We start from the raw sequence: 20,068 nt of genomic DNA on the forward strand, positions 1-20,068 counted from the left end.
GGCTTTTAGTGTGGAGTTCAATGAAGCCCCCTTCAGCAATAAGAACCCAGCTGTGTTCAGTCGCCAGCTGTAATTATTTTCTTCTGTTTTTTAATGTGCACTGAGCGTATACAGTGTATTGAACACCCACCCTTTAAAGATGCCTGCAGATGACTCGGGTCCAGTGCTTTGAGATACTGCCCAATTAGTTCCGGCAGTTTTCCATCGTAAACAGAGTTTGATGAAGTTTCCTGGTGTTGATGTTCACACTGCAGGGCGCTCCATCTTTCATCCCCGCCTCAGGTTCCCTGTCACACATCAGCCAGAAAGGAGACTGAGGTGCACAGATTCACCGTAGCCAAACTTATCTCCGAGCAGATAATTCCGCCGAGAGGAAGGTATTATGTTTCTGAAAACCAACTCACAGCCATAGAATCCTGGTTGATGCGCTTCTCAGGTGGCCATCATATTGCTTGAATGGATTTCAAGCACTGATGTGGAACGATTCCTTTGAGAAAGGTACGCATTCAAATGAAGATAAAGTCATTAAACTGCTGCAGCTGTCCTTGGATCTTTGCTTTTTCCTCGATTGCTTGTGATGAAAATGTGTGCCGCATACGTTTCGAGGATAAGACACTCTCGAGAATGATGTTCTTTCTCAGTATTGAGAAGTGTTTTTTCTTGATTACTGCTTGAGGACCGTCGGTTGTCGGTCTTTCCGCTTCCTGCCATTGTCAATCAGTATAAATCATGTTGATTTTTACAGGTGTATCTGCATATGAGCAATTTACAGACACACTTCCACACAAATTTGCAAAAGTCGTTTCCAGATCCATCCTGCGCTGCAGAACTTATCCGGCCTCCCAGTGTGTGGATGTATTTACACCCACCTTGTCTCGTCTCGGGGATGTCTGCCTGCTGGCGTGGCATTCTAGCGATTTGTTACCACCTGGCACATTTCCTGTCTTATCTGAAAAAGCAACCTCGGCCTCATACCTGGCTGTGTCTGCTCCATCTCCCCACGCAGAATGAGGGGTATTGCTGTCCCACAGGCCTACAACATGCTAGCTTCAACATACACCTATTAGGCTTATTTGAAATTATATACTTGAATATGTTTTCTTTTGGCTCTGATGTGTGCAACCAGAATGTTTTTACCCCATTTTTAATGATTTATATTCTCAGCATCGGTATGTAACCCCATGTGGAATGGCCCGAATGTTTGGCACAATGAGAAACTTGAATAAACGAAAAACATTTGACAGAAGTAAATTTAGATTTTGGCAAACACGCATTAATCAGCCTGTGAAGTTTTTCCCATTCTATCGCACAGTTTAAAGTATGAATGTCTCGTTTCAACTAACTTCCTGTTATCTTCATTTCAGATGTAAAAGACTCCCCCAAAGGGACGGAGGAGGTTACCAGAGTCACGAAGTTTAAAATTGTCTTGGTTGCGATAAAAGAGAGCCACGGGGAACTAAAGCGCGAGGTTGCATCGGTGAGGCCGTGTTGCTGTGTTGCCACAGGGTGCCAGTGAGAGGATGCGAAGATAACAAAAAAAAACACAAACCAGCAGTCCAGTTTAAAAGGCTTTTCAGACAGCGAGAGGTCACTGCTATGAGGGATTGTACAACTGACGTTACCATGGAAGCCATGTTTTCTTCTTTGTCTTATGCATAATGCTACAATCTTCCATGGGATCCCCCTGTCCACTTTTGGTCTGAGGCTCTTTATCTTACTTCAAATTAAAGGAAACCACGGCGCTGCAGCATAAAATTACTTTTCACAAAATAGTGAGTTCCCAGTGGTGCACAGCTTCGGGAAGACTTTCCTGATTCAACACGACAAAGCCCCCATGAATAGTGCTGGCAGAAAATGAACATGTTTAGTATTGATTCCTTTCAAGTTCAGAGTCTGTATCTTGTATGTTCTGTTTCAGGAAATAGCCATAGCCTAGCCTCTCTTTCGCCTACTCGACTTTATATTTTACTCGCCGTAACAAGTTCCTTGAGGATTTTTTTTTTTGCCTATAAAAGTATCCTGGAGCTGTTTTTCCAAAAGTGGGTCAGTTTTATTTGTCTTATGCATTCACACTCTTGGGATAAAACAAAAAAACATTTCTGCCAGTAGTGTAACAGTGTTCCACTGGCCTACAGGGGGCAGTAGTGCCTCAGGAAACACAGGAATAAAGACAGAGAAGAAGAAGACTGCACGATAGAAAACACTGTAATAAAACAATCTATAGACTCTTATAATAATCATTCTAAACGTTGCTCATGATAGCAGCGTTGTCCACGGTAGAGACAACTTTTCAGCAGTGGTGTGAAGCCCCTTAACCAATAACACGAGCAGGTCGGGACTCAAAAAGACCATCGCTGTCTCCGTCTCTCCGTGACATTCCAATCATAAGCCGAGTCAGCCGCTCCCTCTAGTTTAGTCTACCACTGAGGTAGGACGATGAACAATGCATCTCAATTGCTTTGCACACAGTACCTACAAATATTAGCCCGGGTTGTTGTTCAAATCATCTTAAAGGATGCGAAACTTAGTCAGAGGCCTACGAGGCACGCTCAAACTTCCTGGTACCATCCCTGAACAAGCCAGATCCATACCAAAGTGCTCTATCCAGTTCGCCCTGTAAGGTATCGGCTGGCCGTGCAGTGTATTTAATTTACCAAGCCTGTGTGTGTTTGTGGAAGATGTTGTATTTCACTGTGGTGAAAGTTGAATCAGGGTCAACACTTTGTTTCCCCCCACAGTTTCTCTCACTTGCCCTCCATGTCTCTCGCTGAATATGTTTATTTCAGGGTGCTGAAGGATGTTGCCTCTCAGTGTAGATATATCAGTGAATTGATCAAAAGCTTTGTGTTTACACCTTCAACAAAAAGTGAAGAAAAACAAACCATTCCTGGGTGCAGTGACAACACTGCAGAGCATAATGCTGGGTAAAATGAAAGCGTTCCCGTACAGAGTCAGACAGCCGGGTGACTAAAAATGCAGGCGAGGCACGAACGCGGGAGACAACACGTTAAAATTACAATGTACACGTGGATGTTTGGGCGGAGGCAGGGTAAGGGGGAGAGGTTTGAATGGTGAGCAGAGGGCTGAAGGCTGAAATAATTTGGTTTCCACTGCAGTTTCGACGTGTTTCCTGTAACAGGTGTCAGAAGAGAGCTCAGGGGTTTGTGTCACAACAGCTTCTCTGAGTGCACCTCTGTTGTGATGAATAAAGAAAGAGTTACACGCCTCAGACAAATGCGGTGTATGCCAAACGCCGTAGGTCAGATCTATTCAATTAGTGGCCTGTTGGCGCACCTCACTCTGGCCCTTTAATCATTAATCAGTAATCGCCATTAGTTCCTCTGGTAAGAGATGCTACCTCTTGCACAAAATAACACATCGTATTAGAAGGTTATTAATTCAGGCGGTTCCAGTGGAGATTATTTGGTAGAGTCAGACTGAATAAAACGGCTAGATGCATCGATCAAATTACTTCTTTTTATGGATTTTCAACACATTTAAATTGCGAGCTTTACAGGTCTGACATTTGAACTGTAAATGTCTGGCACTTAAAAATAAGGATGTTTGGTACCGCTAGCTAAATGGCTCTGCGAAACGTATATTTCCTTTAGCCACAAGCTTCAACTTGGTTGCGGTTCTAAGCGAGGGAATCAAAGAGTTGAACTCGGGCAAAATTTGGACACCAGTTACATCATACGCTTTTATTTGGCCGTGCTTCTCATGGAAGAGTATTCATTTAAATGCTTTGAAGCGGCACTGAAAGGTGACCTCGCTGTATTTCTTTTATTGTCCCTTTCTAACCAGATTTCACCCGATTCTAACCTCAGTATTAAGACTCCTTTAGACCTAAAAATCACCAAATTACTGCTTATATAACCTCCCTTTAACAAGCAGCATGAACACACGACAGTTCAAGTTCAGTGGTTGCAACTTCGACCCGAGTGGCTACTTTAATGTAGTCGGTGTGACTCAGCCCGCCTCTCTAATCTGAGCGCACCAAGGGATCCAAACTAAGTGATCGCAGCGTTCCTGTAAAAGCTTGGATGTGGTGCTTTCTCAGCGAGCAGTACCTCTCAGCAGAACCTGTTGATTGATTGAATTAAAAAAAAAAAAAACACCAGCGAGTAGAAAACAATTTCAAATCCACACAACATTCAGACTCTCTTTCATATAACTGCATACAGTAATTCTTCCCTAAAAGACCCTGCATGGCACAAATATCTTAAACAAGATATAGTTGAGTCCTGTGTTGTTATCTACCCTCGCTCATAAATTAACTTTGCTGCTACCCAGAGCCTTTTCTGGCTTCGTGTAACCTTGTTATACCAACCCAGCTCTAAAGCAGCACACTTAAGCATTCAGCCCACTGAAACGTTGGATCTAATCTTAAAAACTTGAACCAGAGTGAGTCTTTATTGATTGTGAGCCCGGAGAGCAACAATGGGCGCTCTACCCTCTAATGGGATTGTGTTCTTTGTTCGAACACAAAAGTACACCTCTGACATGGCTTTTTTCATTTGCAATCAAACAAAGCGTGTCCGCCTGCATCACGGGAAGTTAGCCCTCTAATGTTAGCGGAGCCTGAAGCGCTCCTTGATTGTTACCGCGCCGCCAAAATTAAATCTTTTCTAATTTCAGCCGGCACTTGTCGAGATTGTTGTCTATGATTTTTCAGATTGCTTTCTTTGACTGTTTTGTCTCCGAGCAGCTCACGTTGCCTTCGGTAATAATGTGTCACTTTTCATGTATGGTTTTATTGAAGCTTGATGAAATGTGCTGTGAGAGACAGTAGCTGGATTACATTAAAAAGGCCGTTGGCTGTACCCAGTTCATTATTCATTTTCCCACCATTATCAGCCTTGTCCCAGGGAAGCTTCAGAGATTTGTAGGCTTGATCGTATCCTTGATGACAAAAAAAAAAAAAGAGTCTCCGAGGCTTCCAGGAGGATTATTACTCCATTGCTCTGCTTTTATTCCAGACAAATTGTGTGTTAGGTTAAATTGGTAATCAATTGAAAATTCCCTGTCCTTTGGTTAAAGTGGAGTAATCACAGTCGTTCTCGCTCTGTATCATCGGGGTGTACCTGTTTGTCTCCATCAAGGTGTCCTGATGCATTTGTTCTTCCTCGGGTTTTCTAAGGAGCAACAAATGAGGCACTAAAAGACGTCTGTTTAAATCGCTGCGAGGGAGAATCATAAATTCTGTTGATTAGCGCTCAGGTATTACTTCGAACTGTTCACTTTTTATTACTTTATATGTAGAACAAGTTATAGTCATCCCTTCAAGGTTTCTTCAAGCCCAAATCTGTGCTGATTTATAAATCATCTATTTTATGTTCATCTGTAGTGAAACACTAAGATAGGTGTATTTTCGATTTGTCAAATCTGTCTTTAGTTCCCTACATTTCTGGGGGATTCTTTTTTTATTTTTTTTTTATGGTATATTTTATTTCATTCTACAAAATTATAATACAACAAAACCCCCAAAAGATGATACGACACACAAAAGACAACCACAAACAACTAACAAAGCCATCTTCTCTGAAGCAGGCACTGAGGATGACTGACTGCACATCAGGTCAGAAACCTAGCTAGCCTTCAACAGGACAAGACTTAGAACAGGGTGCATATAAAGGATAGTAAGATAAAATAAAAAGGGTTGTTCATATACATATGTGCATACACACATATATACGTACATGAATTTTATTCACTATCAGAATATCAAAGGGTTTATGCAAACAAAACTCTCTTCAGGATGATAAACAGGTGGTGGTTCGAACCCCAGATTGCTCTCGGTGGCAGAGCCGACGGGTATGAATGTGATAACTGATTGACAGTTGAGCACTTTACGTAGCAGCCTCTGCCATCGGTGTGTGAATGGGTGAATGTGACATGTAGTGTAATAGCAGCTGAGTGGTTGGAAAGACTAGAAAAGAAGTACAGTCCATTTACCAGTTATTCAAAGCTGATGTAATGAGGCTCAGCAAACCTCTGTGGCCACTGCCAAGACCTTCAAGGAGTGATGCTGCTCGCTCCATAGATACCAATTCCAAATCATCTTTAAGCCAGCTTTGTATATTAAAACAATTTGGTTTCCTCACCTTCCAATTTATTGGAAAAGTATTGTCCGTTTCACGGATATACAAGCTAATCCAATCAGGTGTTGTAGTTCTTTTGACATTACTCCAACTGCCTGACATCTGAGTAGACCCACTGAGGAACGTTATGGTAAAGTTACATTCAATATTTTACATGACTCCAGAATCTCTGGACCTCTGGGCAGTGCCAAAATGGGTGCATAAAAGTGCCAGAGACCCCACAGCCATACCAGCACGAATCTGTTTTTTTTTCGTTCAATTTCTGTGGGGTGATACATGACCTCCACAAAATCTTCATTTGGATTACTTTGTACCTCACACAAGGGGGGATCTTACATTACTTAGTGAATATATTTGCAGCATAAAGACAAATGAAGAGAAATATATACCTGTGCATGTTCTTGTCCTGTGTTCTGGTAACTCTTCTGTTACCTGTTGGTATAAGTCAAGGATGTTATATGATATATTTGACATGTTAGATAAGTAAGAAAAGTAGCAGAGGACTTTTATTTTGGCGTACAACGTCAGATATTTGTCCAGTAAAGTAGTTTGTGCAACCTCAAAAATAAAAGCCTAAAGATGAAGTGCGTTGTGATGGCAGCTAATGAAATACAACAGTAGGAAGTTGTTTTTGAGTTTCTGAGAACCTTCCTGCTTATTTTCCATTTTATTTTAAATTGTGATATTGTGCCTTAAATGTGTGTTTCTTTCACATAAAAAGGCATTTCCGAAACAATTTGATGCAGAAAAGACACAAATTGGTGCCGAAAAAATTCACCTGAATGCAGGAAATGAAGTTTCTGACACTCAACATTTCCTGGGAGAGAGTCTGTTCCACTTTATTATAACATGGTTCAGTTATTTTCACACTTGTGCCCATTGTTGAGTTCTGCTAATATTGCACTCATCAAAGCATTTGCTGAGATCTGTGAGAAGCATCAGAGCAACATCAAAGCCTGATTCTGCGAAGAAACCCAGACGATCAGACAGGTGGTAAACAGCCAATTTAGAGTATCTAAACCACTTTATTAAGAGGTTGAACCAGGTCTGAGTTCAGCCGTGATGTTGGTGAAAAGGAAGCTAGTCTCGAAACTATAATGGATGTTTCCAATAAACAGTCTTGGCCTTTATTTTCTCTTTAAGATAAGCTAATGCTGACCATACTCCCTCTCAAATCTAAGGACATTTCAGCTGGAAGATATGGCAGACACTGGGTATCTTGCAGGGTCTCTGATTACAAAACCACAACTAGATTTAAGTCGGGATCGTTTCCCATCATGCTCAATAGTGGAAATATTCAAGGGAGGAGCAGAAACCAAAGCAGCTTTTGGCCACAGCTGCCTTTCTGTGTGAAGGTGCTAACGTTATCGTTAGTTGGGTGAGCATAACAGGGTATCAGGCTGTTCGCGAGGCCTTTTCTTCCTCAATATGACGTTAAACTTTCACCGTTTGACTGTAGTTAGCTTCCTTCACGCTAACACTGTGTCCTTGTAATGTTGGTTTGGTTAGCATTACAAGCTAGCAGGCTGCTCGCGAGGCCTTTACTTCCTCGATATGACTTTAAACTTTCACAGTTTCACTGTAGCTAGCTGCCTTTGTGCTAACACTGTGTCCTTGTAACATTGGCTTGGTTAGCATTAAAGCTAGCAGGCTGCTCGTGAGGCCATTTGTTTCTCAGTACGACGTCAAACTTTCACTGTTTGACTGTAGTTAGCTTCCTTCACGCTAACACTGTGTCCTTGTAACGTTGGCTTAGTTAGCATTACAAGCTAGCAGGCTGCTCGCGAGGCCTTTTCTTCCTTAATATGACTTTGGACTTTCACTGTAGCTAACTGCCTTTGTGCTAACACTGTGTCCTTGTAACGTTGGCTTGGTTAGCATTACAAGCTAGCAGGCTGCTCGCAAGGCCTTTACTTCCTCGTTTGACTGTCGCTAGCTTCCTTCGCGCTAACACTGTGTCCTTACAAGCACGCATTCAACTATATTAGTAGTTGGGACATGTGACAGCAGCGCTTTTTGTGCGGTAGCTTCTGCTTTCCCAAAGTCCCCTCTATGTTTACTGCCTACTCAGTTAGCTGCTTCCTGTTTGGTGCAGGAGAGAAGACTCTGATTGCTTGTGAAAATGTTTATCGTTGAATTTCACTACTTGCATGAACCAAGTCTTTAAAACACACAAGAATATTAACATAGTTGATTTTACGGAATGTCAAGACGAGTGGAAGACCGACTTAGGACACCTCTAATAGTTTCATGACAGCCTTACACCAAACAACCGAGGTAAAGAAAGTCATACCTGGCCAGAAATGTTGGGCGGATTTGAATAAGTACCCAGAAAATAACTCCTAGATTCTATGAAAAATCATGTTATAGATAATTAAACATGTAAAACGAAAATTAGGCTCAATCCTAAAAACTCTGATGTGATTACATCCTGATGCCAGTGTGTGAAACTGTCACGTTTTCAGTGGAGTGGATATAACACAATGCTAGAGGTTGAACCAAACCAGCATAATCCTCTACGATTATATAAACAGTAATGTCGATTATTTTTAATCATGCATATGCTTTTGAAGACTTTTCCTGAATATAATAAAAATAGTCTTTTTGACAACTCTGAACAAATTCCATGGAGATCCTTGAACTCAACTTGAGATGTGTTTTTAATGGTCCCAGACTTGAGTTTCTCTGATGTCAGCTGGAAGCTCCTCGCTAAAGAGCCTGAATTCTCCTTCCACTGAATTTCTTGGATGGGTCGATCTCAGTGGCACACTGTAATGTAATATTTTTCCTCCATTCTTTTATCTACCATTTCAGAAAATAAGCTTTTGATCTGAATCTACAAGGGGGAGCCTGTGAATGTTATCATTATGAGCATAATTTCAACTGGAATATTATTTTTCAAGGAAGCTGCACAATAAGTGAAACTGACAATTTGGAGATGAGATAGAAAACAGATGGGGACAGGGACTAAATGAATATTCCCAACTTAAGAGGGGCTGTAGTTTATGAAGATAGTCAAGCTGTCTGCTTTAAATTATATTTTCTTGGAGCCCTTGTTCTGTTTCTGTTTCTTCATCAGCGACTGGATGGCAATTGGACTCACTTTGTGCTTATTTGTTTCATGTGGTATGGTTAGTCTGTATCTAGTGATGTACAAAGCACATGGGCTTTTAATTAAAATGTTCACTGTGGCCGAGAGGAGGCATTGTTTTTCTGCAGAAGTAGTGCTTAAGCAAAGAAAGATCTTATAGAATAACGTGTACACACACACTCACACACACACACACACACACACACACACACACATTACTGGTGTTTATCATTTTGAAATGATCCCTGCTACACACACACACAGTCTGTCACAACGGAACTAAAGCCACAGTCTGAAAAATTAGAACCGTTGGCGATGAAGCAGTTTTCTAACAGAAAGAAAAATAGTTAATCCTATTTGTGTATTTGACCTTTCTGTAATCACGGCGGTTTCTTGAGATCGAAATCTCATTTTAGAAAGAGTCCTGGCCAAAATAGCAACGTAATTAAGTTACGAGAACCACCAGAACCAACACTCAGAGACAGAGGAAAAAAATACAAACATAAAAGACATTTAAAGCCATTAAAGTGCCTTTCCTAACATAGATTTTTTTAACTCAAAAACAGTCAATAATAGAAAGTTTCTTCCAGTTATCCATAAATAGTAAAGTATTGACGAAACCATTCCGTTTTCCCACAACAGATACATGAAGTCTTTGATGCCCGTTCACAATAGGAAGTCCAGCGTCTAGTCCGGCCTTTGAAGTGGAGCCCGGTCCTGTGAACAACACTGTGAGGAAGTGATAACTTCAGACAGAGTGCGGCTGAACAACTTTGTTTTATGTCTGTATGAAGAAACCTCAGTAGCATCAGAGCACCTTCAAAGTGGCAGAACGCTCGAGCAGAGCCTGGAGTTTTTTTTCTTTCCCTCCTCCTTACTGTCTATCCTCTGCTGGAAAAAGTAACACAAGTCAACTGGGTCGCGTCTCTGTCGGGTTCTCTGTCTAACCTCTCCTCAGTCTGACTTTAAAATAGCAGTATCCGGTGACTTTGGGTTTGCGCAGGTGAGAGTACACGTCTCTTTGTGAGTGCTTGTGGAAGACCAGGGGTGAAGGGTGTAAGGGAGAGAGCCTGAATAAGATAATACGTGCGTTTGTTCATTTAAGTTCCCGGTTACTGTCCTGGTTGTCGGTTTCACTTCATTATTCTGTCTGACATTAGGGTCGTGTTCCCCTGACCCACCTGTAGTGACTCATTCTGTGAACGTCTCTTCCTGTCGACAGAGAAGCCGCAGGTTGCAGTTGAGCAGTCCTTCATTTTAAGAATCACTCTCCCAATTTAAGAGTTATTTCTGTCATTCAGCTTATCCAGTATTTCTTCTATGGTTGATGCATTTTTTTGGTGACTATTTCTGAAGCAAATGTTCTGAATCTGGCACAGAAAGACAACGTCCCCATAACTTCTCTTGCGTGTCCTATGTTCAAACCTCTGATTGTTTTTCCAAATGGTCGTAAGTGATCTCAACCTCAGACCTATTTAAATCCCTGACAGAGTGGAAGATGTGCAGCAAAATGTTGGAACACATTTCTGGCGACTGAAAAAATCTCCTGGAGTCGAGTGCACCAGCTGGGTGTAAAAAAAATAGGTCTTATCTCTTACGTCCGACTTAGCTATGACCGACTTCTTAATTGGAATTCACACCGAGTGCACCAAGCCGAACTGACACCGGTCGTAGCTGCGCCCGGTCTTATGATGCGTGCCAACGTGAACACTCGAAAAGCGGTGACTGTTACCAAGCAACGCACGTCTCCAATCCCCTCACTTTTCTCATCAAATGATCAACAGAAGATATGTATAACAAAACAAGTAAAGAAAAATACATTTTAGTGATAGCGAAATGAGGAAACATAAATAATCAAGCATGCCGTTGTTCGATTTATCATGTTTGATTCATCATGTCTCCCTCTGTCTGTTCTGAAAGGCCCTACTGGCACGAAATCTGAGCTCAATTTTCAACAGTTTCTGTCTGACACATGCTGCAGCTGAGGGGAGAGCTCTTTAATTCACTCAAACAGGAACAAAAACGAAACCTTTCCATCAACTTACTGTCCGATAACGGATGACTCTCTCTCTCGGTTTAATGCCCTTTTATTTATCCTGTAAAACAAGACGCACTGCCATTGTGTTTTCCTTTAAGGTTTTGTGACTGTTACCGTTTGTTTTACCGTGGATTTAAGTCAGACTTTCTAAACTTAGGCCTTGCCTTGATTTGAAATGGAATATATGGAACAGGAAAAATAAAGATAAATATTCTGCGTTTGAGCTTTGGAGTGGTTATAGTATACGTGTAATCATGGCCGAGAGGTTGCAATATAGTTTTTACCTCATTATTTGGTCTGATGCTCTTCTTTCGGGGGCATCAGGGTTGGGGTCATACTCCCCCAACCTACCTATAGTGACTCTTGTGTTAAGTTTTGGGATCAAGAATTTTTGAAGGGGAAGACAACTTCCCCGTTCTTAATCCTGCGTACAATGCTTTGACTGGTTTTGTTGTAGTAAGGCATCCATCCTTTCATCCATTATCTATACCGCTTATGCTGTTCAGGGTCGCAGGGGGGCTGGAGCCTATTCCAGCTGTCATTGGGCGAGGGTTAAACCCTGGACTGATCGCCAGTCAATCACAGGACTGACACATAGAGACAGACAACCTTTCGCATACACTCACACCTACGGGCAATTCAGAGTCAATTAACCTAATGAGCATGTCTTTGGACTGTGGGAGGAAGCAGGAATACGGAGAGATCATGAAAACTCCACACCCTCGTCGTGGGAACTGGGACTCAAACTAAGAAATAGCACTAACCACTGCTCCACTGCTCAGCCCCCGAATGAGGCAACAGCCGTCAATTAGCACAACCTCAGACGTCTTCTAACCCCTGAAAAAAATGGGAGGTATGTGCAGCAATGTGATCCGAAATCAGGCCACTGCCACGTAACAACCTCCCGTGTTTTGTATTAGCACAAGCGCAGGTTTGGGTGTGACTATCTGGGCGAGGTCACAGCCAAAATGATTCAGTTTCTAATGTCGAAACGCTTTCATTTGCATGTCATGCATTTGTGGAAACTATGGCAACGAGTAAACAAAGTCTAAAAACATACATGTAATCATGGCAGCGTTGGATCAGTGTTTGATCGGTGGTGATAACGGTGACTTTGGGAAAAGCAATATTGAACATGTGAATGGCTGGGCCGGCTCGTTTCTCAAACAGCTCTCTTATGGACATTATTACTGACAGCCTATCAACGACCGTTAACCGCATCAATAAGTCTATTGCACTAAATACTCCAAATTGACAGCATTTGTTTAATACATAGAGTAGTGGACAGCCGTCACTTTGTTGGACAGGGTATATGGATAATTATTCATGTAGTATTTATCACATTTGTTTTTGCAGACTCTTGGAAGAAAGATGACTTCCTGCAGTAGGTAATTACACCTGTACATGGAGCCCTTGTGCTGCTTCAGTTTTGTCTCGCAGATGTAAAAGCAAATCAAATAATTTAAGCGGAAAAACATGCAGGGCTGTGGGAATATAAGGTGACGATGTTTTGCAGAATATTTAGTTGCATGCTTGGAATAAATCCACTAAATGACATATATTAAAGTGACAAGGATTTTATAGCCACAACACTAATTACTGACACATAAACAGGGAGTCTGTAACCAAAGGAACATTAAACCCTACATTTACATTGAGTAAATAAAGCATTACGTTGAGCCTGACAAATTAGGAGGATGCACACTGTCAAAATGTCAAATGTTGTTTCAGGATAATGATATTCCTTATATTCTTTTCTCTGTGCAATGAATCAATTAATATGAATTGGTGTCACCCCCTCTCAGATGCTGTATATCTAATTTTGGAACAAAGCTGTTCATATACAAATACAGTCTCCGTACAAACAGGCTGAGCGATCACACACGGGGTCCTATTCGTTCTGCAGCAGCAGCCTCATGTCCCATATGGCAGCGTGCAGATGGACAATCTGTTTGGGGCTTCAAAGTTGGGAGGCAAAGTTCATTAACACGCCACGAGCTTTGAGCCCGCGATCAGAAAATAATTTCATCATCCTTCTAATTATATTCGCACGTCTCCGAAGTTCCTCTCAGTGTGCCAATCATGGCAACTTTAAATAAATAGCAGCCTCATGGAGATTGCGTTCACATCAGAGTCACTTCATCTGCAGCACAAAATAAATGTACATTAGTTTGTCTCAGTGTGAAGGCACATTAGAAGCTGTCAAGGAAACACCAGTGAATCCTGGCAAAGATGTCACGGAAATAAAAGATGCTGCATCTGAGAGTGACAGCAGACTACTTATAAAACTGTAGAAGCTACATCCAACAACAGCTACTGCTTAACCCTTTCAACCCTGCAATAAACACGGTCCTAAGTGCCGATACAGGATGTTTTTCTCAGAGTGATGTCATTTCTGAGAGTATTTTTAAACTCTCTGTATCCCTAGAATCTGAATGCATCATGTAAATGCATCAGTTTTTAAGATAAATTTTTAATTTTATGAGCCGAGTGCAAAGGCTTTTTCATAGTTTCATCTTCTATAGAAATACTAGGGATGCACAATATTATCGGCACGTTAGCGGTATCTGCAGATTATGGCTTGAAAATGAATCAGCATCAGCAGATATGTCATTTTTCTGCCGATAAAACGACGCTTTAATTCTGCCTAAATGCTCGATGATGAAAAGCTTGACGTAATGCTACGACATTTAATTGTCACAAGTGTGCGCGCGCACTGCCTGCGCAAACTTATCAACAATTTACAAATAAAGACGTTTAATGAATAGAAGTTAAACAACTTTCACAACTCTTAACTAGCTAACAGTTAGCTCACATTCTCGTCATTTTACCGACTTAACATCAAACACGCAGAAAATACGCTCGCGGCCAACCGAGCCGGCGCTTACGGAGAGTAACATAAACATCAGTGCAAAACTAACTTACATATTCATGGACGCACACACGATAAAAAGAGTCCATCGGCGATCACTGATGTCTCCGTAGTAGGTGCAGTAAACAAGTCCGGGCATGTCTCCCTCACTGCCGTGTTTCAGGGGGGATGCTGCATTCCGGTGCGCTCAGAAACGTGAGTGATCAGACAGTGATCCGTCAGGTTTTTGGCCACTACAATAAGAGTAGGCATGATATCAATTCCACTACAGGGAAGACTTGATGTTCTCTGCAATTAGGTGGAAAAAAACATGCCCCTAACATATCGGTATCGAAATCGGCAAAACGGGTCGGAAAATATCGGCAAAAATGATCAAATATAAGAAAAAGAAATCTCTCAGAAAAAATACCTTGTTATTCTGCTTTCTGTTAAATTTAACCACAAAACTTACAACATCAGAAAACTGCACATTCCAACATTTGTTGAATCTCTTGTTCACATTGAACTTGGTAAAAGTCGGTTCACACACTTGCTGCTGCACACAAATGGACTGAGCTCAAAAAAGAATGTGAAGTTGCCCCCTCTTACGCCACTTGAACATTTGAACAGGTTGTACTTGTATACCTGCAATAACTTGCACACGGTTTTGCTCAAATTTGTCTGTAAATTTTATTGTGAGTCCGTCTTTGTTTAATATTTTTTGTAAACAGGGACCCTGCTCTTACTAAAACTTGTTTTAAATGGAGGATTTAAAAAAGACTGAGGCCCTAGCTTCCATTGCAAAAAGAAATAATTCTCTAGCTATTATTGTTTTTATTTAGATCGATTTATACAGGATTATGCAAACTACAATATCTTCCTGCCTGCGGGAGGTCTGTTTCCACAGGGTTATTCTATAGAAGAAGACATAAATGAAACAAATATGAAGGGGGAATTCAAGATTTAATAATGAACAAACTTTCATCCAATTAGGTTCCTCTACTTTGTTTAACACAGGCAGACGTGTTGACTTTATCTTGTTTACTCTCTCCTAGTTTCCTCTCCTTCCCCACCTGTGTCTCAGCAGTGGGCTGGAAGAGAAAAAAAACATCTCTAAGAGCGTGGGGACATCTTCCAGTGAGATTCAGAAAATAGCTGGCTCTCCTGGGCCGCATTAGTCTGAAGGTCATCGAAGGGGAAAATGACCCTGGTTACTCCCTCTCCTCTCTCCTGCTGGCCCTCTCCTCGTCTCTCTTCCCTGTAATTGAGTATGGTGCGTGGTCAGGGAGTCTGTGCTCATTGGCGGGCTGAACATGGTAGTTAGTTACACACGTTTTCACCGTAATTACCAGGCAGACTCTCCCTGTCTCCAGATCTTTTCAAGGTCGCATCAATTTCACAGCTATCCACACTATCCACCCCCGCTCCATCTCTCTGTGCGCCGGCCGCTGTCATTACAAGCTTTCAGACCCTCTTCCTCATTGTGAACTTCCTCCTCCTCCTTACTTAAAAGCATATCAAAACCAAAATGGCAATTATTAGTTGATCATCCAATCTTTTTTTCCCTGCGACTGTCGCAGTCGAGGAGGAGTGTTGCGCTAACCTTCTAGTCTGAGAGTGACTCATGCTGGCTGTAAATGTTATTACTGACTCACTGTGATGCAGATTTACTACTTCTCTAACTGCCATTAAATGCTGCTTGATTGCTTCGGAAGGAAGAGGTCAGTGGTTTTGGTGAAGGCTCCGAAACATTTGACGGGCCCTGGAGTGACATAGAAACCCATCAGAGTAGTAGTGTAAAGGTTTGTAGATGAACAGGTTTGGCATGCATGTGAACCGTGAATTAATTGCAAACGTTAACCCCCGTAGTGTAACATACAATTACATTGCCTCTCTTGCATTCTGAAGTAACAAACCCCCGTCTCGATGCAGACTTGCACTGAAAACATAGACATAGCGTGCTTTCTATTTACATTGCAGATGCAAGGAGAGGACTTTTGGAGTGGCTGCTGCAACATTAAGCAGTGAACTTTTTATTATGCTTGTCTGAAAAATGATCCTATCCTCAAATCAAACTGTGATACAATCCAAACTATGAGTTTTGTGGTCCACTGCAACCCAACAAGTCCCTAACATAAGCAGTTCTGCAACACCTAGGCCAATGCATTCCATTCACGTCCCCCTCTCTTTCACTGCATGTCTCGGATCAGCTGCATTGCTTATACAACTGGATGTCTGCTTCCTCCTTCTCCTTCTCCCCTCCACAGGCTCCTCTCATTTGCTTGACACCCTTGTCAGACCATGCCCAGCAAGGAGTCAGAGTCAGTACTTACTAGGTTCACAGCCGCTGTCAAGTCCTCCAGCAGGCCCGTCAGCCATGCCAGGGACAGCGTATACTTCAGTAGGCTTTAAAAGCGTGAGCACCACTCAAATCAAGGCACGGCACAGCAGAACATCTGTTTCACCATTTTATTCCATTTGGTGCAGCGTGAATTGGCAAACCGCCTGTACAGCCACCTGTTTACCACCGTCACGCCACAACCCAATCCCCTCCACCGCAGTCTCAATTTTGGATTCTTGCAGAAGACGTCCACTGAGTGCAGCTGAAATGATCGCCCCACTAAGTGCTTGTGATTTGTTTATGTTGCCTATTAAACTAATAAGTCCTCATATCGTTGTCAAGGCTTGACATTGGAAAATGGAAGAGGATGATACCAGCTCTGACTACATGGCACAATGATGGCATAGATTAGCAAGAGTGCCGCTTCACAGATCCTTGTCCTGGGAGAAAGGAAGGGGGTGGATGGGTGGTTTATTGTGCCACCATTTGATTGAGTTGCAATGTGTCAGGACTATCAGCCCATGCCATCTGCACGTGTCCCGCATCCTCAGTGCTGAATTGATTGAGATTTATTGTAAAGGATGATTAAAGCACTGGCGTCTCAGTCGATACGAGGAAAGAGTGAAGCTGTGAACACACATCAGCTTCCTGTTCTCTGACAGAAGAGGTTGACAGAGCCAAAAAGCTCCAGTAGCTCAGAGTAACGAATCATTAGAAAGCCCCACTAGTGCCGGTGTACCCAAATAGAAGTAGGTGAGTGTAAGGCCGGGGAAATTCATGGTTTAGCAAGAGATGTGTGCATCCCCCCCTGGGCTGACCGTGCCCTGGGATTGGCAGCACTCGGCCTAATGCATCTCAAAGCTGTCCTTGAGTGGATACAGTATCCACCAAGCCAATACCAGCATGATTAATTGCTCGGGTGGTCTCATCACTTTTAGTCCAGAAAAGGCTCTGAACCCCCAAGGAACAAACAAACCTACTTAACCATTTAGTGGTTTCTCTGCCTCCGGTTACTACTCAATCCACCTACCTGGATACACTCTGACAGGCATGGACACAAGGGAAGCATGAATCTTACAACACTGCACTCTTAATCATTCTGCATCTTTGGGCAGATGTATGAAGGTTACCCTGCTACTTTGGGAGGTTAAAGCATCTAACTCTCAGTTCTCTCCCAGTCACAGAATTAAAATGGCAATGATGTCCATGCTAGATTTTCATTTTTAACTTTATAACGTTCCAGGCTGCATCTCTGTATGCATATAGCAGCTGGCTATTCCTCCTCCCTGTAAGCAATACCTCTAAATGCATCCTTGTAAAACTAAACTTGACTTCCTCAGAGGTTGTGATGCTTTGCCCAGGCAGACATGAGTGTGCAGAAATGGCAGTGCACTGGGTAAATCTATCCTGATTCAGAGCCAATCCCTCTGAGGCGAGCCTCCGAGTACAAACTGAAAAACTGAGTTCTGTCCGTGCTGATAAGGAGGTCAGCGTGGCCGTGTGACACAGACCAAGATTGCCGGACTTCTCACGGTCAGCAACCTTTCCCTCTAATGCAGCCACCTGAGCTGACCCAGATTTCTGAACGTCTCCAATTGGCCCTTAAGGAGTCCATAGCAGATGGCCGTCATACACCAAAGGGTGTAGATAACAGCCATTTATCAAAGCATTAGAGGACTGCCACAGAATAAGGCCACCGGACATGCATCACCCGATCCACAAATTCTCACTGCTGTTTCCAAAATGTTGCTCATAAATAATTCAGTTGAGTTTATGGCCGCCGGCGCCTCAGACTATACGGGATATTTTCATGAAAAAGATGTTTATGGTCGTGGAAGTCACCCACCTCTGGATTAGATTCCCCCTTCCCAGAGACTGAATCTCTCTCTGTCTCTTTTTCACTTAGTGCCGGACCAACCCCTGTGTGGTCTTTTCGAATCACTTGGTGCTTGACCTTTTTTCTTCACCCATAAAATGAGGCTGACATGTTCCAGCAGTATAATCTTTTCAATGAAACCGGGCCGTCCAGGAACCACAATCACATAATCCAGACTAATATGTTCCATATAAAGAATTTGTTAAATGGAACTGAACCAGAATCTAAGAAATTATTTGTTCCAGAACCAAATCCATCATATTCCACATCGTTAGTCATCACCCATGAGAGCAGGAATAAAGAGCCTGAATGTCTGACAGTAAAAACCACATTCCCAAAACAATTTGGGAAATACCATAAATTACTTTCTTACAGACAGTCATGTCTATCTAAGCGACTGTCCTGCTGTGATCAATGGTGACAACAATTCCATACTAGCACAAGTAATCAGTGTAAGTTAAAAATCATTCCAACTCTTTCCAGCACATCACAAGGATAGAAATGATATGGTCTTGTCTTTTAGAATATGCTAAGTTATGGCAGAGCTGGAGATGGGAGATGCCCTGTTGGATGAGCCCCAGATACAGGGAATTACAATAATCCAGTCGTGATGGGATGAAAGCTTGGATGACTTTTTTTTAAGGTCCGCTTATGATAAAAAAAAGATTTTCAGTTGAAGAAAGTTTAATTATACTTCCTGTGAGATTTGTATGTCAGTTTAAGGCTCACTGTGAAGGATCAAGTTCCCCAGATTCCCAAACGCCATTAAGACTAAGAGTTTTGTGACATCTAGAATTTTATGAATGAAGCTGGTGTGCTATGGAACTAGAATGCAATGAAGCTTATGTGTTACAGCAGTGGTTCCCAACCTGGGGTCCAGGTCGCAGGGGGGTGCTCGAGGCTTTGTCTGCACTGAGATTGTCAAGACTAGATTTTCACATGTTAAATAAAATCATTAAAAAAGCACTAACTTGATATTCAAAAGTCTGTTCAATTATCAAAAACATTTTGTACTCATTCAAATATAGTCTTTACTTTGTAGGCCACACCTCTGAACTACAGGCTGATTGGTGTATGCCGATTAAGACTTGGAATCGTGTACGTGTCGGAGGCTCAGGGGGCTCTGCCTTTCTTAGATACAGGCAAAAAGGAAAAAAGGTTGGGAAACACTGAGTTACAGAACCGGATGTCTGTAACAGGAGGGATCACGATGTCTGAATGACTTCCAAATAGACATATCGATAAAACGTAATCATTTTCTCTTTGCTCTGAGAAGCTCTGCGTTAAGTATTGGCGGTGCAGGACGACGATAAAGAGCAGAGAAGGGTCGAGTTTTTAGTATGGAGCACAAAAACATAACATACAGTATTTGCAAAATGATTTCAAACAACATGGATGGAGTAGAACAAGTGAGACGCTATGATGTTGTAAACAGTGTTTGTTGTTTGAAAGTATTACAGCAGTTGGTATGTTGAAGATGCTAGTAAAGAAACACTGTACACAAAATAAACACAGCAGAAATATCAGATACAGTGAGTAGGACCACCATGTGTAATTGTACATCTTTAAAGCTGACAGCTGAAAACTACAACTGAGATGAACAGATTTACCGACTTCACACAGCATCGCCTCAGAAGACACGGAAACTGTTGTAAGAGCAACATCACAGTCTCTCCAGTGTTGTGGTCTGGAACCATATCATAGTAAATGGAGCCGATGTGTGCCACAATCAGAATATGTTCAGTAGAACTGGTAAATCCCAAAACATCC

Source organism: Semicossyphus pulcher, unplaced genomic scaffold, assembly GCF_022749685.1.
Source record: "Semicossyphus pulcher isolate SPU_LCO1_2020_fin unplaced genomic scaffold, fSemPul1.0.p SCAF_18, whole genome shotgun sequence".
Lineage (NCBI taxonomy): Eukaryota > Metazoa > Chordata > Actinopteri > Labriformes > Labridae > Semicossyphus > Semicossyphus pulcher.